Source organism: Urocitellus parryii, assembly GCF_045843805.1.
Source record: "Urocitellus parryii isolate mUroPar1 chromosome 10 unlocalized genomic scaffold, mUroPar1.hap1 SUPER_10_unloc_1, whole genome shotgun sequence".
NCBI lineage: Eukaryota > Metazoa > Chordata > Mammalia > Rodentia > Sciuridae > Urocitellus > Urocitellus parryii.
The window spans coordinates 547648-564299 of NW_027551754.1; the positions used below are offsets into that span (position 1 = coordinate 547648).

Consider the following 16652-nt stretch of genomic DNA (forward strand, 5'->3'; position numbering starts at 1 on the left):
GGGGGATAGTAGAGAATAGGACAGACAGCAGAATACATCAGACACTAGAAAGGCAATTTGTCAATCAATGGAAGGGTAACTGATGTGATACAGCAATCTGTATATGGGGTAAAATTGGGAGTTCATAACCCACTTGAATCAAACTGTGAAATATGATGTATTAAGAACTATGTAATGTTTTGAACGACCAACAATAAAAAAAAAAGAATAACTTTGGTTCTAAGATTTCCACCCTCAATTCTGTAATACTTTCCATTCAAAACAATTATACAAGAGCAAATACAAAAAGTATTAAATTATGAAAACTAACCCATTAAGGCACCCTTTATATATATTATATACACTCAAACAAGGCAATATTGTTCAAAGTAGAAGAATAAAGTCAGCTGTTATAGCTTAGAAAGCAACACTACTTTACTATTAAGAGACTATAAAACACTAAACTATTTTAAGAAAACCATGGAATGGAAGAATGGAGTCATTTTTGTCAAATGGTGGCTTCAAGCACAGAACTGCTCAGATGTTCATGAGTCCTCAGTTTATAGTGCTAGGTACAGGAGAGACTGACCACCTTTTAAGCACAGCTGAGGGCCCAGCTGACCAGATGATGTCAAAGCTTCCTTTCCTATACACTCTGCTACTGAGCCACACCCATCACTCTACACAATTTACAAGGCCTCTTTAGGTCAGACCTTGTAGTATAGCTACAATCAATTCTGCAGATCTTAGTGCAATTAAAAGGGAAGTGCTTTTTTAATTAACTTTTCCCAGCGTTGAATGAATCCTAAGGAAGTTCTAGGAATAGAATTGGTTCTTCCAGCCCTTGAGATTTTTGTCAAGTGGCAAAACTGCTTCAAGGAACAGATCTCAAGATCAAAATCCTATTAGATAAAGATAGGAGCCAGTCCTGAATCTTCACTTTACAGATCACACCATGAGTTCACAAACAGAGCAAGAACTCTAATCAATGTGCAATAGGAATGTTCTTTCAAGATGATCACCTACCTCACTTTCTTCTCTCAAAGGGAAGAATGATAAGAAAACTGTCACCATTCTAATCTCCAACAGCAAACTATTTTAGAGCAACCTCAGCATGTCATATTTAAATAATATTTGCTGATGAGATAAATAATCCATTTCAGGTGTAAACACCTAATATATTTCTCTAACTAGCAGTATAGTATTGTCTATTTAATCTTAGTTGGTTCACAATGGGCCTGAATCGTGGGCCTGTTGGTTACTAAAAGCATCTCCCACAGAAAGCTAATGTCTACTTGCTAGCTAAGGATTCCAAAGCTCTGAATCCAACTTTCTATGAGTTGTAAAGGAAGTATAAAAGCCTCTGATGAGGAAAGACTGAATCATCTCTATTAAGAACATACTAAATCCACAAGAATCCTTCCATGTCAGCAGTATAAAATTAACTTTGCATGAGAATTTGCTATTATTTGCAACTTGGATGTCTCTGAATAGCATGCTAGTTAACATAAGGAAACTGAGTCCCTTCTCCCTGCACCTCAGTTTCTCCTGAGAGATGCAATACAGTAGTCTTCAACATTATCCTTACCAACAGCATCACACTGAGAGAGTGGTAAAAGTTTTCCTTCATGAGAAAAAAAAGAGTAAAAAAATACACAATCATTAATAAAAAAGTTTTCAAAGTTTGGATTCTACTAATATTCAAAATGTACAAACCAAAAGCCGCCTTGAGATCAACTGATACTTGTTTCTCATTAAAATACCTAAAGAAGGTCTCACCATCCAGCTCCTGATGGGAACTTTCCCTGCACTATGCTCAAGAGAAATTAAGATTTTTGTACTCTTTACTTTTGACACTAAAGCTGGGCTATACAGACTATTTCTGTTTTCCAAAGGAATGAGGATTTTTTTTTCTTTTCCTGAAAGAACTATCTCAGCAAGAAATTTAAAAATAAAACTGAACTGAAAACATGCTGGCTATCAAAGCAGTAAATGAATTTACATGAGATACCTTCTGGGAAGTGGATACCTCCACAAAGCACAGAACTGAAAGAAATTAAAACAGATGAACATGAATCTTTACATGTTTTTATACCTTCTTAATCTATTTCTGAATTTTGGTGCCAACAATGGTAATAGCTGTGTTCAACATTAACATTCTCCACTGTTAATTCTAACATTTGTGTATAAATTAAACAAGAAAATTTTGATTTCTCAAAGTAGAATTTGCAAATATTGGATGTAACCAATTAAATGCACTTCCATGTAATCTAAATTATCTTATAGATATCCAAAAGAAGATATAAACACATTTTCTTTAGCTCTTCAAAGAAAATAATATTTGCTCCACTGAACTCAGATTGGAAAAAAAAAAAAAAAACAAGTAGTGCAGCTCTCAAGATTTTTTTCCAGTATCCTCTTATCCTCTTCCTTTTTTTTTTTTTTTTTTGCTTTAAGTCTCTGAACACAGGTCCATTATTCCAACTTACGTGCTGGTCAATGTCCTTCACTTGGCGAATGGGAACTACAATTTTCATAGATAATTTATCCATCCAGACTGTAGTAAAGTCAAATCAAATCCTTGTCATAGTCAAAATTCTTGGCTGGCTGGAATTCTCTCCAGGGGCTGTGGCCCTGAGACAAATGCAGAGGAAGCACCTAGACACAGCTATTGTGGTGATGGCAGGACACACCAGGTCTCCAGACAGCCTCTGCCTAGGACTCCTGGGCTTGGGCCACCTCTTGGCCTGTTCTCCTGAGATTGCGTTTCACCTTCACAAACTCTGGGGCATTTTCTTGCTCTTCTTGCAATTTCTGCTTCTCAAGTTCAATCTAAATGAAATTCTAAACCAGGAAAATTATTTACAAACTGAGAGACTTTCAACGCACTCCTCTTATTCCAATGGAAGAAATTCTCTCTTGGTCCCCCAATAGAAAGAAAGAAGGAAAGCAAGGGAGGGAGAGAGTGATGAATGACTGATTCTGCAGAGGCAGCACCCAACGGTTTGTTACTACCAATGACAGCAAGAGAAGACAGGAATGAAAAAGTCAAAGCCAAGAAAACAAAATCCCGAGAAGAACACGCAGTTGCCCTGGAGTCCAAGTGAGGCTGAACTGCATTAAATTATTCCAGTACTCTGTTTATTCAGCAATATTTCTCTGATTTGCCTTTGCCTTGAGCATTTCTTTTAGGTCTCCAATAGAATTCCTCTCTCTGCCTCAAGTGTAATATAAGCCATCTGCTGACATTTTCTTTCTTTTCTTTCAAGGCAACAATGATTATATCTGATATGTCTGGGAGATTCTGCTTGCTCTAACATCCTTATTTCTTAGAAATAAGAAAGAATGTTTTCCCTCAGCCACTCTTACCTGCTCCAACTTCTGCTGCCATTTTAAAAGTTCTATTTTCAGGTCAGATTTCTTCTGTTGTGCTTCATCTTCCTTATGTTTGATTACTTGGTCTCATTGTCTCTTTTCTATCACCTTCTGTAATTCTGGTTTATTCTGAGGGGCAAGACCCCTGCAAAAAAAAAAAAAAGCATTATGTAAAATGAGAAATGTTCATCATGAATAAAATTGTAATTGAAGGTATCAGCCACAGAAAAGAGGTCTGAAGAATCAGACACCTCTGATACCTACTCCTAAGCTAAGTTAATGGGGGTGCTCAGAAACTCACCATCATCAAAAAAAAAGGACAAGAATATCTTCCAAAGAATTTGTAAAATCCATATTCAATAAAAATGTATTGAGCACCTACTATGTGCAAGACATTAGACTATACAAAGCAGGGTGATGGAGATGGGGATAGGTGGGGAAGTACCCTCATGCAATGGGTATGATATGTACCCACCACAGAGAGGTAAATGCCTAGGACCCGAGGAGTCTCCACTGGGGAAGGATTCCAGAGGCATAGCCTCTGACCTCATGCATTAATGCAACCCAGGGACAGGTTAGCACAAAACTTTTTCCTACCCTAGAAACCTCTTCCTTTCTCCATTTTTAGATCCCAAAAAGAAACAACAGTCTCTGTGACCAAGATTATGTCATTTCCAAGGGTCATGGCCAGGCACAGCAATAAATCATCTCCTGTCAGTCTACAGTTCTTTGTGCCTAGACCACCTCAGATACATGGTTTATTTATAATGCATGAAATTCAGGCTTCAAGGAAACTCTACTCTTCTGAGAGATAAATTAGGTAGCCATTTCTTTAAATGGGGAGAAACAAAACCAAAATAGGCTATTCACTAGCAACCCTCCATCTGAAATGTTTGAGCCAAGTCAAAGGAAAGACCCATTGACACTTTCTTAAGTAGGACTCCTGTCTATGTTTGATGTCAGCTTAGAGTCACCTTGTCTCTATGTCTGTTATGGTTTGGATGTGAGGTGTCCCCCACAGCTCACATGTGAGACAGTGCAAGAATATTCAGAAAATAAATGATTGGGTTGTGAGAGAGCTTTTTAACTCAATCAGTGAATTAATTCCCTGACAGGGATTGACTGAGTGGGAGCTGAAGGCTGGGAAGGTATGGCTGGAGGAAGTACAACATTGGGGGCATGGTGTTGGGGTATATATTTTGTATCTGGTGAATGGAGTCTCTCTCTGCTGGTTGATCATAATGTGAGATTCTTCCCTTTGTCACACTCTTCTGACATGATGTTCTGCCTCACCTAGTGCCCTGAGGAATGCAGCCAGCTACTAGGGACTGAGACCTCTGAAATTGTGAGCCCCTAAATACACCTTTCCTCCTATATATTTGTTCTGGCTGGGTCTTTTAGTCACAGTGGTGAAGTAGCTGACTATAATAATGTACTTTGCCATTTCCTTGGGATTTTCTCCAGCTGGGATTTCCAGGATGCCGGACAAGACCACCTACCACTTCCTTTTTGTCTCCCCTAGTTATTTACTTTGGCCTGACTCTACTAGCTCATCAGCAACCTCAACTTGATGTTAAAATTTATTAAGAGCATTTAAAATAAAAACAAAATAAACCATAGAGAAGGAAACACACTGATGATGTCAAACCATACAGGGTCAATAATGGCTGGGTCCACACTCATGCTGCACAGGTGTATTTACACCTGACTCAAGAGGGATTCACACTGGGCTGACTGTAGACTCAGCCTGGACTCACCGAGGCACTACACTTGCCCACCACTGCCTGCCCCTGCTGCTCACTGCTGATCTGGAGGACGGCACATCAGCCCAGGCAGTTGTTCTTTGAACTGCTCCAATTAACTTACTTAGGAGTCAGTTGAACAACTGGCAAATCCAGTAGAAGTTCCCAGAATAAGTGTTATGGTTATAAGAAAATCAAGAGCATATTTTTATTAGCTGCTGTCAAAGTGTCACAAACACATCTATAAACGAATATTCAATATTACACTTTCTCAGTAATTTTAAAAAAATTCTGGCAACTTTCCTACTTCCTTTTAAAAAAATCTCAATAAAAATTTTCAACGTAGTTGTTTACAGAGTAAAGATCAGTATGATCTGTCTTTGATGATAAAGACAAAAAGACAAAATAATATATATGTCCTACTTTCTCAATTTCAAATATTAGCAGAACTCTTAATTAAAAAATTAATTTGGTCAAATTTCTAAAGAAACAAGAAGCAGGTCATGTTTCTGATTTAATTATAGTTTGCCTCACAGTTACGAAAACTGAACAGAGGAATGAAAATACAGACAGAATATTCTAGAAATCACATTAAAGGCACATTAAAGGTTGCTTTTGAGCACTCTTGCTAATCAGTTAGAAGAGTCATTAATCACTGGAAAACCTTTCTTAAAATAATCTGAAAAAAGACTAAGAAGCTTCTTAGTTTCATGACTAATAAAAGTCTTGATTTAACACTATAGACAGAATTAAGAGAATAAATTTTAGGATTAAGAATTTAGTTATCTGAATAATTTAGATTTCAAAGATGTTTCTTTTGCTGTATTCCACCAGCAAAATTCACTTAAATTATTGTTACATTCTTCTGCAAAACTCACTGAAAGAACTTTGATATATGACACTTTAAGCTGATTTTCCATTGCAGTTTATAAATGGGTTTAACTATTCTATAGTATTCATTTTCTGCTCAAAGATTGTATAAGATGGTGACAATAAGATAAAATACTTAGTAACAGACAATTCAGGAAAGTGGTGCTCATCTGATAAAAATTCTGCACTTGTAACATTCAAGAAGTAGTCATAGATCTTCAGTTAATATTTTATCATAGTGGGTCACTTAACTTTCTCTGCCAAAGGGGAGACATTAAGCACTGCCTGTGTGTTTCTCTAAGTGGATCAGAATGCAGAGACTATGGAGGGTCAGAAATGAGCACCTCCAAATTTTGTAAATAACAATATTACCCCTTGCATAAGAACACTTGATTCTCTTCAATCAATTCTGACTTACACATAACAAGTATTTTCAATCCCTTAATGACTGACAGGAAGTCAAGAGCTAGTGGCTTCATACTACCCAAGATCAAGGAATTCTCAAGTCTGCTTCCTGGTCATGGAGCTAGCAAAGCCTAGTTTAAAAATTGTGAACTTAATAGGTGCAGTTTGAGTCTTTGCCAAAAAAAGTCAGGCAGTTTATCCAGATCCATTAAAAAAAAAAGTAAAAGCACACCCAAAACTTGCCCCATTAAACAAATCATGGGAGGACCATCTGCACTGTATTCTACACACTGGTGTCCCTGAGAAGTATATAAGGTAGTACCTGCTCTCATTAAGCCCTACACATTCCTGTACCCAGAGATAACTGTTACTAACAGTTTGGTCTGTGCGCCCCCACACTTTCCACACCTGAACAAACACAGGGTTCTCTTCCTCACTCTTCTTCACATCAACAAACACACTAAATATTCAGAGGCAAACTGGAAAAGCCCATATGCACTGCATCTTCATCTCAACCCCAAGCATGCTTGCAAGCTATGAATGAAGTCAACTCCTCAATAGGAACACATCACCAGCAAGAGCAGGAAGCCGGGAAGCAAACTATCAGAGAGCACACGTGCCTGACCCCCCAAGCCAAACTGCTCCTGGTCTATTAGGTTTTTGCTTTTTGGTGAAAGGGATGGCTGCATTTGGATTTCAGCGTGATTCTAAATTTTGGAATTGTCTGGTTTGGCCTGCCTCATCTACATTCTTGGCTTAGCCATTTTCACCTGCATGGATTTAAGTATAAATACTTTTTTTCTGTTATTGCTACAACCTCCCCTATCTTTTTCCATGCTGTACAGCACCAAAGTATTCATTGAGAAACTATTTGTCTGGTAAAACATTTCTAAAGTTCAGCTGAAAACTCAGGGAGCTAGAAACCTCTCACTTAGAAATGTACAAGACAAAGAACCATTAGGGACATGCTCAACTTAACTGGTTTATTTGTCCAAAAATTACTCTTTATAGAAAATTAAATCCCTTAATGTGTTAGAAATCATCTTATTTTTTTTCTTTTCTTAAAAATTAGTCTATGTTGTTATGACAGCAGAATGCAATTCAATTCATATTACACATACAGAGCACAATTTTTCATGTTTCTGGTTGTAAACAATGTAGAGTCGCACCATTTATGTCTTCATACACGTACTTAGAGTAATGAAGTCCATCTCATTCCACTGCCTTTCCTACTCCCACATCCCCTCTCTGCCTCTCCCTCCCCTTTGCCATAATTAGAGTTCATCTTTTCCTCCCATGCTCCCCCCTCAATCCCCATTATGAATCAGCCTCCTTATATCAGAGAAAACATTTGGCATTTGTTTTTTTTTGGATTGGCTTACTTCACTTAGCATTATATTCTCCAACTTCCATCCATTTACCTGCAAATGCCATAATGTTATTCCCTTTTAACACTGAATAATATTCCATTGTGTGATTCTTATTTTTTAAAAGATGTTTCCAATACTGACATTTCAACTACTAAAAATATAATGCTTTATAATGCCTTCTGAAAACTGCCTTTTTGTACTACTGATAAAGGCCCTATGGAACCCAAAAATCTGACAAAAGGTCATAACCATCAGACCTAGAAGCAGACTGTGACCAGGTGGAAATTTAAATACTGCTACTAGAAACTGAGCCAAATCTAAAAAAGAGGATAAAATAGAGAAGCACAGGTTCAGAGCTAGAAGATCTCTGAATACTTATTCTCCTAAGCAGTAAGTGTTTTTATCTTATAATCTCTAAAAGTAAATTTTTAAAAAAAATTAAACTAACTGCTGCAAGGCTTTGAGCAAAATTTGTAGTTATGCGAGCAAAGGTCAATGCTACACGTTTGTTTTTTGCTGATCTCATTCTCTGGTCTTTTCATTTACTCAATCCTTTCCCTAGTTTATATAATTACTATACTTATCTCTAGAAACTGTCCTAAATCCCATGCTTATTTCTATCCTTTTTTATGCTAAAAATCTATTCATGATCTTGAGAGTATCCTCAACAAGAAACAATTCTCTCTAATGTGTCAAAGTGGGACAATCGCAAGGTAACATGCTGGTTTACTGGAAAGATCACTGGGTAAGATAAAACAAAGGAAGGCCCTTTATAAATTGTAGAAAAGCAAACAGTCTTTCATTATAGTACAAACCAGTAATCAAGCCTGGTAGTAATTATGGATATGATGCTTCCTATTATTTGGTACTAAAATAGAAATAAAAACTCCACAGTCTCCAAAGGGTTCATGATATGGAAGAAAAATAAAAGTAAAGTTTTCTTCTGAGATTGAGAAGTTTTCACCCTAAAACTGATTATGTTTCTTAAAAAGACTTTACTAAACAAAGATTTTGTCTTTAAAAAAAATCTGTTTATATCTTCTACAATTGACAAGATATATTCATCTTTTTTGACTTTGAAATATGCCTTTTTTTTCTTAAATACATTCCATCAGATTGGAATCTTTCAAAGAAAAAGGGAAAAAGAAATAGGAATTTTCCAGCATGCCAGATGGGGAGAAGATGGATGGGATTAGCTGACCATTTATATGCCATGTATTTTAATAGGTATTGTAATACATGCTACTATTTAATTTTTAAAGAAATATATTATTCCCCACTTTATAGGTGAAAAAAAAGATATCAAGAGGGATTTCTTGGTCAAGATCATAAGGTACATCAAGTTAAATGGTGAACACTCAGGATTCATGACCTCTGATCTCAAATGTCCTCTCTACACCTCAGTGCTTCAGCAAAAGTCATCATTCTTCCAAATTAGTTGCACTGGGACTGCTAAAGAGTCAGCTATGTAAACAGGGAAAGGAAGAAAGGGTCAAAAGCAGACAGAAAGGAAGTCCATTTTCTAGAAAATTTAGAAAGACTCAACTGCTTAAATCCATATGTTCTGCAGTGATGTGTATCACGCTACTAATTATATATTTTTATAGCTTTTATTTTATTCCTTTTTGTGCTGCTGAGAATTGAACCAGGGCCTCACACATGCTAGGCAAGCACTCTACCCCTGAGCCACAACCCCAGCCCCACTAAGTATATTTTTAGAAAGTAATTTGCAGCCTCTAATCCAGAGAAGATCTATTTTACAAAATTAGGTTTACTTTTCCTTTATTCTGACTTGGAGCCTTTCTATAGACTTGCAATGAAAATAAAACAAAATAATTTGAGCTACAATATTTCTTAAGAGTTCAACTAAGCTCCATCTTCAGATCAGAAAACCAGTGGGTGACAAATGCTACTCTGCTTTGAATCCCACTAACCTGATGATCTTCCAATAAAATATAGACAAAATTTCCCAAGCAGGCCTGCTTCCAAATTCTGTGGTTTATTTAGAAATGTATATAGTTGTGTGTTGCTCTGGGCATGAGAGTACTAAATCCATATTTTCCATTTTGATTGTGCAGCAAAAACAGGCAGAAGGTAAGCACTTACTAAAAATGATCAAGATTGTGTTCAATTAAATAAACTTTAATCTAACAGATCCATAGCACATGCCGGAGACAAAAATGAGGGAGTCACAATCCCATAATCCAGGAGGAGAAAGATGTCTAGAAAGACATCCGGGAACAGGAGTCATTAGTTCTGGTAGCCAGGAGTGAACTCGGAAGAACTGCCGTGAAAATGCTCCAAACCCTTGTGTTTTGCTTTTTTTTTTAATTTAAAATTTAAAAATATAATATAATTTAAATTTAATTTTTTTTAAATTTCTCAGGATGACACAGCAGGGATGGAAATAAAAATAGAATTTAAGGCAGTCTGTAGAGATAAACATAGTAAAAATACAAATTTGTATATATTATGCTCCCTTCTAAAAAGTTAATAAAAATATTAATAATTATTTAAAATACAACTTAAGAACAAACAAACAAGAACATAAGGAAGAAACACTCTAATCTATTCACTCTAATAAGGCTCTAGAGACTTCTCCCTGCCACTTACCGATTGCTAGTGGAGGCAGGATTTACATTTGATTCTAATACTTCCCCCAAAGCAAGGGGGAAATTCAGAGATTTCAAATTTAAGAAATAACATATTTCTCTTATACTTGGTTCCCTCTCTTATATCTTTGCCCCAGCCCTTTACACCCAAATTAAAGAATGTGTGTGCATTTTCGAAGGAACAAAAACTGAGCTGCAGCAGGGGCTTCACTTCAGGGAGGGATGACCTGGCTTGAGGGTCAGAGAAGGGAAGCCTTGAGAATTGTCAAGAAATAAAAACTCTTCAAAGCCTCTGTAAAAACAATCATTGATAAATCTGGTTATCTTAAAATCCCTGTAAAGAAGCCATGCTCCATAAAATATGGTAGCTTTTTAGATTCATAAGGAGTTCTCTGTGAAGACCTTGATGGTTCCGGGATGTTTTGACAGGATTGAACAATTTCTGGGGCCTAATGAGTTATGGATTGTCATCTTCCATGTAGTCTGGCTCATCCATGATGTTTCTTGGGAAGAGATATGAGTCCTTGGGGCTGGTATCCTCAAGAAGGCCATCTGAAAGAGAAAAAGAAGACTTACTTGCAGGCTTTTCTGCCAAGACTTCTCTCTCAAAGCAGAAACCTGGTTGTGCCCAGTCCAGCACACTAGACATTTTACCCTCCCAGGTCCACATCAGGGACATCACCGGCAAATCATCCCAAGTGTTTTGAAGGTAACTGGGGAACACAGGAGTGAGGAACAGAGTGGTTTTCTTCTGTGATGCCTGAGACTATGGGGCAGAGGAGTGTAGTGTCTTGATTCTAGTCATTGCCTTTCATATTTGTGCTGTGGTTACACAGGATGCTTCCTGCTACCATGTCACAATAGCAATCTTGCAACAAGCATTGGGCACCAGGTCCCTTCAGTCTCAGCAAATGAATCTGCACTGGAAACTCACAAGTCCTGACTCTGCATTAAGGTCAGAAACTTCCAGAGCAGTTTAATTTGACCTGTGATGCTCCTGGTCACGTCTCCTCATCTCTTCACTTGTGCCACGTGGGCTTCTTCCAGCCCAGATCCTTTCAGCTCTGTCTTCCAGTGGCACCTGCTCAGAGGGGTCTGAATTCCTGAGAGCCCTGCTGAAAGCCAGAGTCCAACCCCAGCACTTCCCCAAGTGAGCTATGCTACCAAATTTACTTATTTATGACTGAATGTACAGAGCATGAGTTCCTGAGGGTAAGGGTGACCTGTTTTCATTCCACTGCTCTATCCTCAAGGCTGGACCAGAGGAAGGCAGACAGCAGAGAGGAGGGAGGAGACCTTGCAGCAAGAGCCTTTTGGGGCAGGAAGGGGAATGGAGTCACTGGGGTTTCACAGAAGGAACAACTTGCTAAAGTGCCTGGACAGAGTCCCTTAACCTTTCAGGCCTCAGCCTCCTCTCATCCTGATTCTTGGTCTCTCTGGAGTTGTCTATTCCATGACTCAAGTATATGTGTCCTTCTCAGTAAGAGGAGTTCCTGGGGAATAGGGCATTTGGACCCCTCTTTCCTACCCTACCTGCAGCTCCCTAAGGTGGTGCATGACACCTAGTGGGTGCCCTATGAATACCAGTCCCATTTTGTGAGACACAAAAAACCCTTGTGGGGGCTGGGGTGAGGTGAACAGGATTGGCTGAGCAACAGGCTGCAGATAGGGGCCAAGGCTGGCATCAGGTCACTGTGGACATCGAGACTCAACTCGTGGTATGGATCCCATAACTGCTCCCCTGCCTGCAAAACAAACCTGGCCAGTATTTCATGATAATTACAATTACAATGTAATTTATGGTCTCCTGTTCGGGTGTGGTGACTTCAACTTCCAAACTGAAAATCAGATACCAGACCTCTTTACACAGACTAGCTGATGGTGACTTTCTCTACAAAGTCCATGGTACACAATTACTTACAGCCTGGCTAGTTCCACTCCCCTAGAGAGAAGAATGATTAGAGAATAGAGAAAGGCATGGCAGGAGGAGGCATATCCAAACAACTCACACCCAACACTGCCACCTTCCCCACTAGTACCAACAGTACTAACAGTACAAAATGCATTCTGACACAGGTTAACCACATATTTTTGTCCTTCTCTGCAGGGCAAGAAGAATTTCTTCCCCAGAATTTTAGATACCCCGGCCAACCAAATGCCTAATACAAGGCACTGAATAAATGTTAAACTAAATGAAATCTGTACTAAAAAGGAGCTCCTCCATGGATGAGCTCCTAAATGCAAGTAAGTGCCATTGAGGTGGCCCACAAGCACACAGCTAAGAAGGGTGTGACAGAAAAAAGATGGGAGCAGGGTGAACAAGGGGAGGCAGGTTGTACATCCTTGGCACATGTGAGTGTGGGAGACACTAGAAGAGAGCAAAGACATGTTTGCAGCTAAAATAAAAAAGCACAGGCAGCAGCAGCCACTAAAAAATCAAAGCAGGGCCTGAGTTTTGAAGACACCAACGAAGTTTCCACAAATCCTTGTAGTGTCCCCAGACACTACTGGACTCTTAACACATCTAACTAGAAACTATACAAAGTGGCAGCCAGCAATTACAGAGATCATTGGATATAGCACATGCAGGTACAAAACCACATTTGATTTTGACAATGACCTTACAAATAAAAGAACTAGAACATTTACTTAACAGACAATAAAATGGGGAAATAAAATTTAAATCCTGTGCCCACTTATATTGCCAGCAGCATAAAGCTAAAACTAAAATCAATGTCCTCTCATCTTAAAACCTGTCTCTCCTCCAAACTGTAATGTTTTATATTTTTATACCAACAACTTGAAAATAAAACAAATAAGAATCCAAAGAGGAAGTCAATTAAATAAGAACTGTAGCTACATCTTTTGTTTAAATATTTATATCACTGTATATCAAGACTCAAAATTACTGAAGGATAAGGAATATGTGACAAGTTACCCCAAACATTTCTTAGAGACTACCCTAGAATGCCTGCAAACTTAACCAAGTAGAGAATTACAAACTTTGTTCATGGTGAGTCAGGGAACCCATCACAGCCAGCCTGACCAATATGCAGTCCACAGTCACCATGCTCCTTGCCTTAAACCTCAACTGCACCACGCACACATTTACGCAGTCAGTGATCTAAAGAGTCAACGGCAATTTCATTCTAGTTAATCAGTAGAAAAAGATGGCTACAAGGTTCCATAAAAGGACCTATTTCTCAGCTCTAACCCACAGACAATCTCCATGACACCAAATCAACAGAAGACTGCCTCCGAAGGTCACTGCTACAGTGGTTGGGTTTGGAATAGACTGAGGCAAGGCAGGGAAAGAATCAGGGTGCTGCTAGCATAACCCTCCAGAAGAGGTTCAGCCCAGGATGGCTGCAGAGTGGGTGATGATCAGACTGATTTTTTTTAACTTCACTTTTTAGATTTAGTTTCCTCTGATTCCCTTTCCCTCACTCTCTCATCATGCCTCTGAAAGCTCCGTTCCCTCCAGCATGCATGATCACCCTCTTTCTGCTCCATTCCTGAATCTCCAAAAAGCCAAATCTCTCTGTCTTTTCAAATCCAGATAAATGTCAGCTCTTCCAGCAATTAAACTATCCAGCCTCTAACAACAATGGAGTTTTCTTTGTTCTCTTTTCCTGGTACTCATTGATTACCATCTTTTGATTCATGGTTGGAACATAAATCTTACCATCCCTTTCACCACAAAGACCACTGTGGTTACACCTTTCTTCTTCTCCTCCTCCTCCTCCTCCTCCTTCTTCTTCTTCCTTTTTAATTATTGTATTTGTCCAGTATGTTACTTCAATAAAATAACAAAGTCATGGATTAACTACCAGTAGAGGGAGCCCCTGAACTGCCTGGGATATTAACTAAGTACAGTGCTGAAAGGGCTGGTAGGCCAGGCAGAGGGTTCTGCACAGGGCATCAAGTAATCCAGAAGTCTGGAAGTGAAAGCACTTTGCAAGGTGGTATTACTACATGAAACATCACCTAGAAATAAGCACAAAAACTTTCTTGTCATACTCTACTGGCCAAGTCACTGATCCACAAGGTAACTTTTCAAAAAATATCAAGTCAATGAAAGAAAACTAGGATCTGCTCAATGAAGGAGAAATAAAACTGATTTGAAATCTTAGACACAGCTTACCTTCTTTGAACCTCAATTTCCCATTTTACAATGAATATCATTGCAAGAATTGATTGACACATACATGTAGGTACTCTCTATATATAATTCCTGACAAATACGTGAGCAATCAGTAAGTAGAAGCTATTACTAGCCAAACGATAACACCAACACTTTCAAATGTTTTATTAAGAGGTCTCAGTAACCTTGAATACAAAACTATTTCTCTCTAGGCCTTGGATTCTTCAAAAACACAAGTTCAGTTGAAATGCCCACAGACTTTCTGGCTAGTAAACTCAATGGTTCCCAGGTGCATTCATGCTACAACCCTAAGAAGCTGCTAAAAAGCACAAAAAAGGTTTATCACACTATCAAGGTGCTCCATTCCATGGCTAATGGTTCTAATGGCTCCAGTGAGGGTGTTGGAGTGTAGCAAGAAAAAAAGGCCTTTCATGCTGTGGTGAGGTGAATGGAACTCCCTGAGAGACTATAGGCAGTTGAATAATAACAGAATTGCATTTTAGCAAATACTAACACCATACCTAAAATTGCCACCCAATAAGAATTCTGATTTTAAGTTCTGCAAATGAAAGTCATTACTAAACTTGGCCAGCCCCAAGGACCAAGAAATCCCATCCTAACAGATGGATTTTGAGTCTTTGCTTTTTTCCCCCCTTCCCTTTCAAAGTTCATTCTGGACCCAGCTCTAGCCTACCCCAAGTATTTCGTTTTGGTTGCTTCCCAGGTAAACAGCCATCTGCTGATCACTTTCACAACTGGGCTCATAAACACACACTGTAGCAATTTCCCCATCATATTACTTTGGCTCTATCCTTGCATATTTCTAAGTCAAACAGATAAAATTTGAAAGCTAATCTGATGAGATTTAAAAATCATAACAGAGATTATGGTAATTTTCTTGTTTACTTAAATATTAAAAATCTAATTCTCCCTGGAAGCATTCATATTTGAATTCCATTTAAAAGCCATTTATCCTATAGCAATGCCCACAGTTTACAGGTGTACTATAACCAGTCTAAACATATATATATATATATATATATATATATATATATATATATATATATATAATTTTATAGTTGTAGATGGACAGCATGCCTTTATTTTATTTATTTTTTATGTGGTGCTGAGGATTGAACTCAGTACTTCACATGCTAGGCAAGCACTCTGCCACTGAGCTACAGCCCAGCCCTAAACATTTTTGAACTACTACAATTCATGAAAAATTAAAAGTATTCCAGGAATTTCTTGCAGAGAATCTATTTCCCATTCTGTTTCTAGGAGATTCTGGCATCCTCTGGCAAGACCTCGAGAAACCCAAAATACTTAGGATTGGAGGCTGGTAAATTCCAGTCTTGCATCAGCCTGAAAAGGGCAGGCACTCTTAGATCCAAAGCAATCTCTCTCAGTACCCAGAGTTTCCAGACAGGCAGAATAATGAATTTAAGGGCTGGGAATGTGGCTCAAGCGGTAGCGCGCTCGCCTGGCATGCGTACGACCCGGGTTCGATCCTCAGCACCACACACCAACAAAGATGTTGTGTCCGCAGAGAACTGAAAAATAAAATATTAAAAATTCTCTCTCTCTCTCTCTCTCTCTCTCTCTCTCTCTCTCTCTCTCTGTCTCCCCTCTCTCACTCTCTTTAAAAAAAAAAAAAAAAGAATGAATGGGTGAAAAACACAAGCACGGGCATAGCTGAATTTCACAAATACAATGCTGAAATAAAGAGGGCCCAAAGGAGCATTTATTAGGTAATCATATGTATGCAATATTCAAACATAGGCAAAAACACCCTTGAGTACTGGATATCAGGATAATGTTTACCTTGAGAGTAAATAATGAGGAGAAGGCTTTTCAAGAGGGGGGGCTCTTAGGGTATGGTGTTCTGTTTCCTGACATGGATTCTGGTTACTCAGGGGTGTTCATTCTGAAAATTCATCTACGGGTACTTTTTTGGTGCATGTCCTTCTCTGTAGGTGTGTTACACCTTCATAAATACAGCTAATATAAAATGGCTATTAAAATTACCACCTAGAGGGCTGGGGTTGTGGCTCAGTGGTAGAGTTCTTGCCTTACATGTGTGAGGCACTGGGTTCTATTCTCAGCACTACATATAAATAAATGAATAAAGATCCATCAACAACTAAAAATATTC

The 16652-nt window shown here is 38.5% G+C and overlaps 1 pseudogene; it reads right to left on the minus strand.

Annotated features, from left to right (window-relative positions):
* Positions 1-2694: 2694 nt before the first annotated feature.
* On the minus strand, positions 2695-10849 carry LOC144251232 (protein FAM107B-like; annotated as a pseudogene).
* Positions 10850-16652: the final 5803 nt, after the last annotated feature.